General features: G+C 34.2%; 1 pseudogene; it reads right to left on the reverse strand.

Moving 5' to 3' along the window:
• Positions 1–5,822: 5,822 nt before the first annotated feature.
• Positions 5,823–7,819, reverse strand: LOC141693105 (putative pectinesterase/pectinesterase inhibitor 17; annotated as a pseudogene).
• Between the last annotated feature and the right edge of the window lie 7,289 nt (positions 7,820–15,108).

Genomic DNA, 15,108 nt, shown 5'->3' on the forward strand with positions numbered 1-15,108 from the left:
ACTCAGATTCTGTGCAAGCATAACAGTAATAACATTCAAAGGCAATGTAGGCATGTTGGGAAATGAGGGGGGTGCAGACATGGATGCAGGCATAACAGATTTGCAATTAACAGGCAAGTGATTATGTTAGTCGCTAAACACGCGCTAATAATACACGCAAGTATATAAATTCGCAAGTAGTATAGAATCTTTTCTAGTTCGTTCCCACAGAGACTGTATTGGTTAACTAATTAATTCACGCATTTAAGCAACATATGTATGATTATTATTCAATGCTAAGACGATAACAATTTGAGATTGTTTATAGCTAAGATTTAAACTAATAATTATAGCTATGAGATTAATATTGACTGAATTAATATATATGACAAACGGGATTCTAACTACATTATATACTTCATTCAATAGCCTTATTGTTCTTAACCTTAGCATGCAATGGTGATGACACTAATCAGATAACACGAAACTGATAAACGCCAACTTTCGTTACACGAGTACCATACTACCAGACATCCACAAAAGAGATAGAAGCTGAATAGACACCAATTATATTGAGACCCTATATCTCTATAGAATTTGACAACATAACGGTTTAAACACAAGTTATCTATCTTGATTACACAGGGCAAGGAAGATGGTTAAAATTACCTACGCATCATGCATAACAAATACATGAACCTATGCTAGCATGGCAAGTTCTAAATCCTTAAATTCACTTTCGCTTTATTAAGAATTAACACACTATCTTATAAGTTCGCGACGCTCATAAGACGAATACGCACAACCAATACTAGGATATCATACAATCACCGTATACTAAGGCATCGAACAATTTAACTAAAGAAATCCATAAATTAATCCGCTAGAACCCCATGATAACGATTAGCCCATAAATCGGACTCATCATCAATATGGGTTCCGATGAAAACATGATATAACAAATGTAGTCTTTATAATGAATAAATAAAACCAAGTACGAAACAAGAGTAAGGTTCACAAGTAAGAAAATTAGCATCCAAATACAACTTAAAATAAAGATTCACAAGTAAAACAAGATCTTCTTCGTCTTCATTGAATCATGCTAAAACGGTCTTCTCACGACTCTCCTTGATATGTCTCTAGCTTGATATATCTTGATATCTTATTAAAAACTACCTAAAGATGTTTATATAGCATCCCCATGCAGTGTAGAATTCTTTCTCTCAGAAACCAAGTAGAAACATGAATCTGTCATCCCGACACGGCACGGGCGCGCTGGGCTTCTACCAGAAATTATTTTCTCCATTTTTCCTTTTCTTGAAGCCTCGAGCCGGACTACGAGAGATTTTATTCCAACACCACCTAGACACTATATTAGCACAAAAATAATGCTAATTCACCTGATTCACAGATTAATGCCTGAAATGCAAAAACACTAGAAAACACGTTAAAACACTTAACAACCTGAGTACAAACGCATAAATTCAAAGCTTATTAGAGTATTATAAAGTGTCATAAATTCCACTCAACAGATTAACACTGCCATACTTAACACAGATTTTTTAAGGAACATATTTGTCAGGTGTGTAGTTGTTATGTTTGTTAATACACACTTTTTCATTTATATTATTTTTCCTTTTTGAGTCTGCTTTAACCTCAATTTTCTCCAATATGTCATTCAATTGCTTAATTGACAGATATCCTACATTAGCTCTCTTATTTCCCTTGACTTGACTTATTTCTCTCGTAACAAATTTCTTGGAAACTGATCCATACTTTTCATTTAACTTAGCTAGCTTGACTTTGCTAACTGGCTTTCTTTCACTCGACGGATGTGGTTCTTTGTCTTTCGACGGATAAATCTTTTTATCTTTCGATGGAGAATCTTCATTATATGTTGAATCCACATTCGTTGAAAGTCCTTCTACCAAACTAGGATCCAGTTTCTCTTTACTCTTTTTCCAGGCTTCCTCACAGAATGACTTCATACCTTGAACTTTGGTAATTTGAGTATGGACATCTCTAGATGATTTTCAAGCCTTAATTACCTCATGTTCTCGTTCAAGTTACTTTCTTAAAATCTCATCTTTCTTTAAAGATTCAGTTAGTTCTTCCTTAGCAATTCTACATTCTATTTTCAGTTTCTCAAACTTAACAAATTGAGTTTCTAATACAGAATTTCTTTCATTTAAAATTAAATTATTTTCTTTAATTTTTGTATTTTCCTTAGTGAGAGATTTGAGTGTAACACGCAAGTGATATAATTCTGTAGACATGTCATTTATAGCATCGTTACACTCATCTTTAGAAAGGTATGCTAGAGTAATAGTGATTACTTGATTGCTCGAAGAAATAACTTATGCTTCATCGGATTTGGACATTAGAGCTAGATTGACATAGCTTGTTTCTTCATCTTCATCTACCCCATCAGCTGCTTAGTCATTATCTTGAGTCAAGATAACCCTTTCCTTTTGTTTGAGCAATTTAAAGTATTTCTTTTTGTAATCCACAGGCTCAAACTTCTTTCTTTCAGAATCAGGCTTTCCGCATTCACTTGCAAAATGACCACTCAAGCCACATTTGAAACATTTGAATTTGGATTTATCCACCATGTTTCTATTTGGCTTGGCTGCTCCAAAATTCTTTTTGAATTTGAGCTTGACAAACCTTCTTGATAGGAAAGCTAGATGTTCATATATGTCTTCCATTTCATCCTGACTGAGATGGTCTTCATGCTCAGCCACTAGCCCTTTTCCTTTGTCTTCACAAACCCTGGAGTTTGGTGCAGATTCCACAGCTCCAACCTTCATCTCTTTCACTCTCTCTTGTTCAGCTACCAAAGCTATAGATCCTCCCTTCTTTCTTCCTTTCTCTATTGGCTCATCTTGTTTTATTTCAAACTCATAAGTTTTTAGAATTCCATACAGTCTCTCTAAAGTAAATTCCTTGTAATCTTGAGAATTTTTGAGAGAGACAGTCATAGGATTCCACTCTTTTGGTAGAGATCTAAGGAATTTTAAATTTGAATCTTTTGTTTGATAGACTCTTCCATGCAGTTTTAGTGCATTTAGTAGTTTTTGAAATCTACTAAAGATGTCACTTAGAGATTCACTGTCTTCACAATAAAGTGCTCATACTGCTGAATTAGAAGTTGCATTTTGTTATCCCTCACTTGTTCAGTTCTATCACATATAATTTGAATTGTATCCCATATATCTTTAGCAGTCTTGCAGTTGATGATATTGTCAAATATATTTCCATCAAGACCATTGAACAGAATGTTCATAGCCTTCTTGTCTTTCCGTACTTGCTCAATGTCTTCATCTGTCGATTCTGCTTGTGGCTTTGGAACAGTTTGCTCATCGCCTACAGCTCATTCAGTATCTGTAGCAGCTTTTCTAGGAAAATGAGGGCATTTCTCAATGCAATCAACATATCTTTCATCTTGAGAGAAAAGATGCAGGTGCATTTTCACCTTCCAATAGTGATACTTGTCTTTATCCAAGAACGGGATCTTTACTCCAACATCCTTCCTGCTCATCTTGTTAGTTGCTTTGATCTTTAAACTTTTAGTGTGTCAAGAGCTTGCTCTGATACCAATTGTTAATCCCAAACAATCTAGCAGCTAGAATTACAAAAATGGGGTTTGAATGTAATTTTTGGTTTCTTTTTGATTTTATGAACTTTTCACAAATATTAATTATATCAGTGTTTGAATATGCAAAAGTGAGGAATGAAAATAAAGATGTATTCAAACACAAAGTAATTAAACACAAGGATTAAAAACTTTCTGGTCAATTGAACTTACCCACTAGAGATATATATATATATATATATTTATGAGAACTCTGTGATGTAAAAATGCACACAGCTGCGTACAAGTATGAAAACACTTAGAACAGAGAAATTCTTAACATATACAGCTTTTTCTATTTCTCAGTTCTTGCTTACATACTTAAATTTCAACTTGCTACTCTTGGTTTATATATCACCAAGTTACATGATAAAAGACAAACTAATAAGACAAAAGTGTCTTAGTCTAATTACATGTTGCTCCATTTCTCCATCCAGCATCTTTGAATATCTTCAAGTTAGCATGAAAATGGAAATACTTCTTTGTTCTCTAAAACTTGTTAATAGGCTGTCACATTCCATTTGCATACAATCAACCCATGTGATTGTCAACTGCTTTTTGAATTTGATCATCCGTTGAAACTCTGTTGGATCATCCGTTGATACTTTGTTGCATCATCCGTTGAGAGTCTGGTTGGTCATCCATTGAAACTCTAGTTGATCATCTGTTAAAACCTTGTGGAACATTCGTTGAGAGTATCTTCATAGCAGTTAACTCTATTTCACTTATGCAAGATTACAGGGCATCTGATATTTACAATTAGCCAACCTATTTTGCATATTAATCTAGTAGTCAACATGACTTAGAAAATCCTACAACTTCTAGTTCTCTAAGGCATTACAATATGCAGAAATGTGCTACCAAAATTTATTTAAACATAAGCTACTCTTTCAACGGACGATAGAGTACATTATCCGTTGAAAACTACAATTACACTTAATCAAATGTACTAAGGTGGTTTTGTAGCATATCATCAAATCTATAATATATTCCTAACATGAAGGATGATGGAGCCTATGCTAGCATGCAAGAGAGCATGTTCATGCCTAGAGAGTACAAGTAGGGAGACATTGAGTCCCTTGACGGAGGCCTTTCTTGTATGGAAAGTAGCTGTGCAAAGCTCCATATTCAGTTTCATTGAATACATGGGGGTAGAAATGCATTGAAAAATCCAGTTTATGAAGGTTGTAGGAAAACTCATACGGCTCATCACTTGCATTAAAAAAACTCCAATCAATCGAGTCAAAGGCCTTGTGGATGTCTAATTTAAGAGCACACTTAGGTGCTCCGGTGTCTCGAGTGTATCCCCTGAAAAGCTCTTGTGCCATGGGCACATTATCTGAAATGTTGCTACCCTTGATGAAGGCAGATTGGAATTTGTCAACAATGAGAGGCATAATCATTTTGAGCCTATTAGCAAGGATTTTTCCTATACATTTGTAAGCAACAGAGCATAGTGAAATTGTTTAAAAATCACGCATGCGAGAGGGGGTAAGCTCCTTAGGAATGAGAGCAATGCTAGTGGAATTAATACCTCTGTTCATGATGGAAGTGCGTGCTGCACAAAAAACCAATCCTACAATGTCCCCTACTTCAAGAAACAATTAAACAGTAAATCCGTCTGGACCCGGAGCTTTGTTAAGTTTCATAGATTTTACAGTGGACTGAACTAGGTCGTAAGTGACCGGTTGTTCAAACATACAGGCATGAGCATCTGAGATAGTGGGGCAAGAGAAGTCCAGAGTGCACGGGTCATTCATACTATGTGCGCCTATAGAGTTCGAGAAAAAGTCAATACTGCGTGCGCCAATAGTGTTTTCTACCTCCTAAGGCCTCATTGGTGTGAAATCAAGAACGCGATCACTTCACCGACAACTTTGTTGATCAATAACTCATGTCTGCATCTATTTTACGGGCAAGAAATGACTCTCCTCTCCTAAAGTAGTTCTCTACGTAATATAAAGAAAATTTAATTAGCTAGTCTCAAGTGGTAATCGCATTTTTTTCCGAAAATCACCAACGCAAAAAAGTATGTTTTTTATGTGATAGAGTTCCCAACATCACAATCCCTACTGCTAAGCGATAAATTTATCATCTGCTAAGTGTATTCTAGGACCAGTAGCTAGGCAATACATGAGTTAAAACAGAATTTAAGGACATGCGCTAGCCTAGCAAATGGTCCCTGCTAACTAGCTAATTCTCATTTATCACCGCCTAGTTAGATATTGGACATGCAGCTGCAATCTTTATTTCTGCCAAGGACGTCAATCTATTTTCAAGATTAGCAAAAAAATTAATCTATGCAACTTAAACTAGCTAGTCCATAAATTACATGATTGTATAGAGGTAACAATTTAATTTGTTATCCAAAATTGAATTACAATCTACATATATACTTCCCAAAGAATTACTTGCACAATTGACACCAGATGATTATTACATATTAAGCTTGTCTTTATGAAGTTTTCTTAAACTCCAGTGGTAAAAGGCACATTGGTAGCAGGCAACCACGAGTTCCCAGCAATGAAATTCCCAACTGTATATTCAGATGCCTCACTTGCACTCGTAAAAACACGATAACTAGGCCAGTTCACCCGATTCACTGTCGATGAACCAGCGCCTGTGTTTGCATACTCGGCATAGAACAATGTTTTTAAGGCGAAACTACCACTCCATGGTAGCCAGCCTTCCGCACGAATAATCCATCAATAGATGTTTTTATAATTATGGTTCGCGAATATTCCTTCCATGGTCTTCCCAGATATGTTTTTACTGAGCTGGTGTAATCCTAGAATTGTGAATAACAATTCCAGTATTTTGGTTCGGATCAGTTCGGCCTTGAGCAGTTATAGCGTTGGTACCATTTGGGGGTTTTTGGGGTCTAATGTTGCAGTTTTGGAAAACAACAGCTGCATTTCCGAATATAAAATCTACCGTTCCGTAAATGTCACAATCTTTATAAAATTGTCTATTAGAATTGACATAGAGACTGTCTTGGTAGGCTTCAAAGCTGATAGAATACTGACAGATCTGAGCCCGAACGCAGAGCAACTGCCTGCTCGTTTTTCGCTCCCGCGATGTTCCGGAAGGTGATCCCACGACAAATAAAACCGTCCCCATCTACAGCTGCATTACAGAGCATTACAAGATTCTTAGCACTTGATTCTAACGTAATAATTTGCTCAGTGTTAGATGAGTAATAATCGAAGTCTTGATGGTGACGTTTATAATTTGCTGATACGGACTAATTAATCTACTTATCGTTGCTTATTTCGATTTAATAGAAACTCACCGACAGTAGCCGAATTGAATGTGGTGGAACATCCACCTACACTTCTGCTTCCAGTGATAATGGTCTTCCCAATGCCATCACCCACAAGCATAATATATTTGGAGCTTATTTCTATATTTTCATTATATGTATCTGCCTTGACATATATAACAAGTCTACCACTTCCGGATCTCGATTTTGCAGCTGAGACCCCAGCTGCTACCGTCTTGTATTGACCAGAACCGTCGTGAGCCACCACGATATCTGCATTCTCACCTGGAGTAGAAGAAGCTTGTAGAAGCTTCCGAATCACCAGGTGAAACCCATGTAGGAAATGTAATTTTATATGTTGGTTTAGTTTTCTTCCCTTTGTTCATAGCTAAAGTGTTGGCTACCAAAAAAGAGACATTACTATGCATCAAAGGAAGCACATTTTTCGTAACCCCTAGCTCAATGAACCCGGCTTGACATGTTTCGAGATCGGTTAGAGTAGCACTGAGCCATGTTTGAGTATCAAACTGGCTGTACATTTTGTTAGGATCAACATTTTTCTTGAGTCTGTAGATGATATAATCATAAAGCTTTAGACAATCATCGAATGCAGCCATTTCGAGCTTATCGTGACACTTGGGGCCAAGGCTCTTCATATTTTCATCTGCCTGCATGGCCTTGTCTAGTGTAAGGTTCATCAATGCTTTGAGAAAATCTCGATCTTTATTGATAATACCGTAATTAGGGTTATTAATTAAGAAATACTCACAAGGTTTAGGGTAAGGTGTTTTCTTACACTTTTGCTTTACTTCATTTGGTGAATGGCCATAGATTATAGGAAACAGGAAGATGGAGACAAATGCTAAACTAAGGAACAAATGAGATGCCATTGTTAACAGGTAGCATATATTAACACAAGAGAGAAAGAACAGAACAAGAAGAGATTCAATAATGTTGAAGAATGAAGTAGAGGTTATGCTTATTGAAGCAATTCGTTTCTATAATTATATAGATGTTTAGAAGCTAAATGTTGATCTATTACTCCCTCCGTCCCGGCCAATTCTTTATGCTTGATTTGGGCATGCAGGCTAAAAAATATGTATAAAGTAGTGAAAAAGAGGAAGAAAAGTGAGTGAAATGATGAGACCTATTAATTTTTAATATATAAAAAAGAGATAGTGGAGTAAAAGTAGTGTGAAAAGGGAGAAAAATTGGGAAAGTGGTGGCATCCATTAACTATTTTTTGTAAGTTCTGAAATGTAAAATTGAATGAGACATCTTAAAAAAGAAAGTGTAAAGAAATGGTTACAAGATATTGGGGTAGGGATGCACCACCTATTTTTCTTAATTTAATTAGTTAGATCAATTGATATACCTGTATGTCCTACCATATTAGGACTATCCCCTCATGAACTCAAATTGAAATTTCAATTGTCATCAGAGATAATTACCTTCAAAATACATTGTTAAAATCGATCAAAATAAACTTGGAATCAGAACAAATAATTAAACTAGCATGGATGCCCGCTTCGCCGGACGTTTGGTTTTTAATACATTAAGAGGAGAATCAACTGATTACATAGATCGTTTGTCCGAAGTAAGAAGAAATGCAAAAAGGAGCATAATAGACTGAGTTACATAATGGCGATAGAGACTAAACAAAAATGACGCCGGGTAACATATTTATCTGTCTTCGTTTCATTGCCTGATTACATCTTCTTCTTTGTCGTTGTTGGTGGTGATTGGAAGTTGAGTTGTGAAATCATTTCCAGATGATAACTTGAACTTGAAGCCTAATTTGATATTAAAAATATTTGTAATTAGTCACAGATTTAAATGTGTCATAATAGACTTGTACGTTTGAAATATGTGTAACGTTATGACAGACCTGATTTGTGTTTTCCTGCATAGAGTAGTTGTCAACAATTTTTGGTTCGTTTGGGTCTACGAAACTGCTGCAAATATTAGTTGCGAAGTATATAGTTGCATTATGTACTACGTTGACCTCTTTGATGATTAGTTTGATTGTGTACTTTTTGTTGGCCAGGTTCTTCAACTCTGCAGAGAAACTTTTCTGTCCTTCCACCTGTTGTTTACAGAGAAGTTAAATCGGATGAAATCAGTTAACCCATAATTTCTGTGAAAGGGATGTAATGACACCTCTTTCAGTAGCCTCACAACCGTTTTTCCCACGAGGGCTCGAACTTGCGGGTCACGTAGAATGATTTATATTCCAACAGTCTCATCTGAAGCAATTGCAGTAATCTTGAATCTGAAGTAATTTCCATAAAAAGCATTTCAGATTTACTGTTCTATTAGCAAGATGGATAAAGCTGGTTGCTGAAAATACCTTTTATCTGGATAGGGTAGTAGTCGTTTACAATTTAAGCAGAACCACTTTCCGTCATCCATTTCAATGTCTTGTTCACAATCCGTACAGATGGTACTGTACCAATTTTCTGTTTCTTCGATATACCTTATGCTTAAATGTGCACACACTTGTCTCTGCAATTACATGAAATATGAACGTAGAACTATATGATGTTTGGGATAGTTAAGTAACCAATATTACCATAATATATTCTTTTCCTAAACTTCTGATTTGTGCAACATTTAGCAATTGAACTTTGGCATGTTTGTCGAGGGCAAACAGTTGTTCCTGGAATGCTGGCTGGTTTAACCTACAACAATAGAAGTTGGGCGTAAGAAAATAATTCGTGGATGTTAGTGTTTAAAAAAAGATATAGAGTACTTCTGTCTGTGTTCGAAAATGCTGTAGTGATTGTAGTTTAGATAACATTGAGTGCCTCCGACGCTTGAAAGATCGACCTCATCTAAGAATAGAATTTTCATTAGTAAAGGAATCAAAACATTCAAATAAAAAGTTGGGTTTTAAGAAAGAAAGATTATACCATTCCACAGACCAACCCGGCTACTTGCTATAATGAGTATGATTGGTTTTTCGTTTATTTGTTTCATTTGTTCATCAAACATTTCTGCAAAAACGTCCCAAAAAGTGACATTAACAGAAGACCTAGAGGAAGTTTTGTATGTTAATACTGAAAATATTGGTAAATGGTATTACTGAACGCATATAAAAGTATTGTCTAACCTCCCATCCGTTATTATTATTTTAACTTGTTTCTGAGGATCACCAAATCGGTTAACAATATTTGTGAGTGGCTGATAATGCTTTACAATGCCAATGACATCTGTAACAAACAAATTTTATACTCAGTGTTTGATTTAGTTCAACATTACTTCTAAAGTATATACTTATTTGGACTGAAAGTTACCTTCCAAGTGAGTACTTTATTTTGTCCGTTCAATTAGTTCACTGTGGTCATAGAAATCGAAAGTGTTTGCCTCTATACCACTTCCTTCTTCATCAATCTCTTTTATATGAGTCTCGTTCGAAAAGACCAACCGCACATCGTTGATGAGGCATCTGAACTTTTCATCAACTTTATATTGTTGAACTTTAAACTTCCTGATGATATAACACTTTCCTACAACCAATTTCTCTTTGAGCAAGTCATCAGAACTTTCGGGTACAAAGGCGTGCATCCGGTTGTTCTGTATTATTTGCATTACAACGATTAATTTATAAGATGGAAGAAGGAATTTCTTTTTGGAAAAGGGTGTCATAGAAAAAATTACCATGTTATCTTGGAGGATGATGTTGAAGCTTTTGAAAACCTCCCCAGTTCGGGTGGCTCCTCTCCAAAATCTAACTATCCTGACTTTGATCTTCCACTCGAATTTCCCTACCTTCAGATTGCATAACTCATCAAACTTTGTTCTTGACATTTTCCTGTATACAGTTTATTAGGAGATAGTTCTTACTTAGTTTATGTATTCTTAGATGTAGTTCAGTTAATGTAAACTCTCAACAATTGATTGTTCATATCACCTACCATAAAATGCATTTACTTATGATTTGATAGGATGAGTTGTGGTTTGGAAATTTAATAATTTAAACGTAGCTTCAGCCAAGAAGTGATGTGCATGTTTCATGTTAATTATTTTTCAATCTGTTATGAATTTAGTTTTTATTATATGGTTGTGTAACGAAATAAGTTTTGAAGTGTGCATTTGTTGGTTAATATTTGTTTGTTGTATTTGAAATTAAACAAGCCTTTGTACTTTTATGCAAAACATTACTTAGCAATCTTACTAAAACAGAATCAATTGACAGAAATTCAAACATTAATTATAAACATAAATTCAGAGGAATTCAGATTCGTAGAATTCAGTTCCCTACTTAATATAAGAAAAAGTGTTTTGTCTTCGTCATCACTTGATTGTTGTTACTTGGCTTTCTTCTTCTATGTAAACCATGAGGATTGTTGTTAGTCAATTGCTTAATATTATATACTGACGCCGAAAAAGGAAATGGTTGTAACTTGCCTTGTCTGATTTTGACTGCTCCCCGGTTTCACCTTCCTCATCAAATGGTACTACTGCATGATTTTTTCTTTCCCTAGTTTTTCTGCTGGTAGATTTGGCAGTTCGAGGAGTTTCGTCCATGGTATGTGCTGTCTCCGTATCCTTCAACAGAAAAAGACAGTTATGACTCTACCTATGGTAATATAAAAGCAAATTTTTTATGCATATTCTCTTACATTCATTGTTAGAATGTCATTCATTTCGAGAGATTGGTTTCCAGAGGGGGTGAAAGTACCACTTGATTCATTCAAATTACCAAAAGATGTAGCTTTGAACACGTGGCACTTATTGAACACATTATCTTCTGTTCTGAGTAGAGTGGGACAGTACTTTTGGTTCTCAAACATAAGCAAATATGGGAGGAACACTTGTTCTCCTAGTTCCCTAACAACAAAGAAAATATATTAAAGGAATATGTAAGTTATTAATTTGTAGTGAGAATTTATTCTTTCGCAGGAAAGTACCTCTCTTTCAGGACACTATACGTCTTCCACAGTTTTATGAGCAAGTTGACTTGCATATGAATGTGGTAGATTAACTGTAACTGTACAAGTTCCATCCGAGCACAGAGCTTGCAAGCAGAAGCTACGTAAAAGGTTAAAAAATAGATGTTATTAGCAGTTAATATTACATTATTTCTGTGCTCCAAATTTGTAATACCCATTCACCTTCTTTTCGGGTGAGGTATAATCCTTTTACAATGGTTACATTTGAACTTCTTTCCTTCATACTCAACGTCATTAAGGCATTTAGTGCATTTAGTTAGGTACCACTTCTTTAAGTCAATCACTTTGTTCATTATAACTTTACAACAAACTTCTCGCTACCACAAATTGTACATGAAGAAGCATTTTATTAAGATAGTTTATTTGCATAATAACGTGGTTTGAAGAGAATAAGATAACCTCAATGTGTGCCTCAGTTAACATGGAAATATCTTTCAAAGTTAAGGTCAGTCTTGTTGCTTCAACATCAGAGTCTGAATAGTCACTCATTTCTTCCTCTCTACCAAAACAAAATCTAATTACAACAGTATTCTTTGTTATTGATATAGCTTTAGTAAGAACGAATACCTGTTCATTAGCATATCCACACTATAGTGGTCGGGGTTTATAAAAAATCTTGTTGCTGGATAGTTGGTTAGATGTGGTTTTCCTAAGTACAGAGTGAAGAATGTGAAATCAGTAGTACCTTTTAGCATTAACATCGAAAATAACGGACGTAAAGAAAATTCAAAATTTAACTAACCTTCGTAACGGCTAACTTTAGCACAAGACAGGTATTATTATGACATTTTCATCTTCATATCCTTCCAAAGCCTTGTCCATCAAAATGCCAAACTCATCAAATAAAGTAATGGGCACTGAATTCCTGCTTTCAAAAACGAATATGATGAACCGATTAAATACATAAATATTGTAAGATCAGGCTTGTTGAAAGGTACACACCTGCCATCCACCAAATCAAATTTGAGCCTTTGTTTGTCTTCATTTTTTATTGGTCATAATCAGTCGTCTGCGGTTCCTCAAGTAACCAACCATGTCTACATGGTCATAAAGTTTAGTTGTAATACAACTAAAAATTAAAAAAATTAAATTAAACTGGTCTTACCAACTAAGAATCGGTTATCAGATGCCAATTTTTTGATTTCGGTCATATGGAACAGATCAAAAGCATATTTCTCAATAACCAAGCCTGGATCATTTTCTTTCACCACTTTCATTTCTTTTGTGAAGAATATGTGTTTCTTATTTCTGACTGGTCGATAGGTCTCGTCTCCTAGGAAATCTTTCACTTTAAAGTTCCATATTCTGTAAATTCGACCTTCTACTAACTCACAGTTTAAATCAGTGCACAAATTTGCATTTGCATAAGCATGCATGTGATGGTTCTACATATGTTATAAATTAAAATCTGTCAGAACGAAAAATAAAAGTTAAAGTTTTCATAATTTATTGTTGCTACTAACCGTATCATCAATCAGAAGCATATTTAAACCCCAAAATTTCTGGGTTGTTCGGTTCATCCCTTTCCACACGGACTGGGCTCTAACTCTACATTTCCAGTCGTAGGAGGAGCTGTTGACATCGATTAAATTATCGTACTTGTGCAGTTCCATTTTAATATTAACTTCTACAGATTTCGTGATTGTGCAGGTATCAGTAAATGTTAGCCATTAATGAAGCGAAGTCATAGTAAAATAAAGGAAACAGTAGTTAGGAACCTTTTCCTGAACTAAGTGCTTTCTTCTTCAATTGTGTCTCACCTAACTTTGGTATTTGGATCTTATCTTAAAATTATGTACAGAGATTGTGTTGGCTGTTATTCACTAAAGTAGGATCTACTTTGTATACCATGTAACCGCTTAAATTGTAATATTTATACATGAAACATGACCTCTATGGTTTACTTCAAAAAAGCAATAAAACTAAGCAAAAAGCAATAATTTTTAACTTTTTTTGGTTTCCAATTTATTAATTTTTTTTGAAATTTATAAGAAGTACAACAAATACATACACTGACTATTTCTCAGCTTGAAATTTATATACCTTCATTGTGTAAATGTAACATAGTTTTTTATAAAAGCTTTTTCAAGGATAGTGAGCTATTTTTTTCAAATAATTTATGTCTGTCCTTAAAAAAAGAGAATGTTAGTCGTATCTTACTCGTATCATTACACGATAACTAAGTGTATTTATTAAGGTTTTTTATAAATAAAATTTTCAGGCCAATAAACTAGTTTTCCGAAATAATTATGTAGGTCCCTAAAAAAAGAAGGTTAGTTGGATTTTAGTCGTATCATTACATAACAAATAAGTTTACTTATTTAGGTGTTTTTTCCTAATATGGTGGATTCATTTGTCAAATAAAAGAAGTAGGTAAATTTAATATATTTCATTTTTTCACTAGCAAAATTAAAGTCACATAAATCTTCAAATTCAAGTTACTATATTCTTAAAGTCACATAAATATATTTAAGATAGTAACTTACAGTTTCGAAATTATTTACGTACGTACTTCCGAAAATAGATTGATGGTTATATTTCCATAAAATATCGACTATATATATTTGATTTTAGGAAAATGTTGATAAGATTTTATTACTTATTTACTTCAAAAGTATTTCGGTTAACAATATCGTATTTTTAATATTTATTAATATAGGGTGACGGAAAATAAAATATAATATTCAAATCATACATGTTAATAGCATCATATTCCCACTTTATAAACATTATTTTGGGAAACCGTTCTGAGTTTATCTTTTTTACTTTTTCTGTTCCCAAATAATTGATTTGTTTGTAAATTATTAAAAGTACGAAAAATACATACATTTACTATTTCTCCAATTGAAAATTATGTAGCTTAATTCATGAAATGTAACAAAATTTTTTATAAATAAATTTTTCAGGCCAGTAAACTACTTTTTTGAAATGATTTATGTGGGTCCTTAAAAAAAGGTAGGTTGGATCTTAGTTGTATCATTACGCAACAAATAATTTTATTTATTTAGGTGTTTTTTCCCAACATGGTGGATTCATTTGTCAAATAAAAAAAGACGATAAATTGAATATATTTCATTTTTTCACCAGCAAAATTAAAGTCACATAACTCTTGAAATTAAAGTCACTAAATTCTTGAAATGGACGATTTCCTTTTACACATAAATATATTTAAGATACTAACTTACAGTTTTGAAATTATTTACGTACGTACTTCCAAAAATAGATTGTTAGTCATATTTTCATACAATATCGATTATATATATTTGATTTTAGGAAAA

The sequence above is a fragment of the Apium graveolens genome, chromosome 10 (genome assembly GCF_009905375.1).
Source record: "Apium graveolens cultivar Ventura chromosome 10, ASM990537v1, whole genome shotgun sequence".
Taxonomy (NCBI): domain Eukaryota; kingdom Viridiplantae; phylum Streptophyta; class Magnoliopsida; order Apiales; family Apiaceae; genus Apium; species Apium graveolens.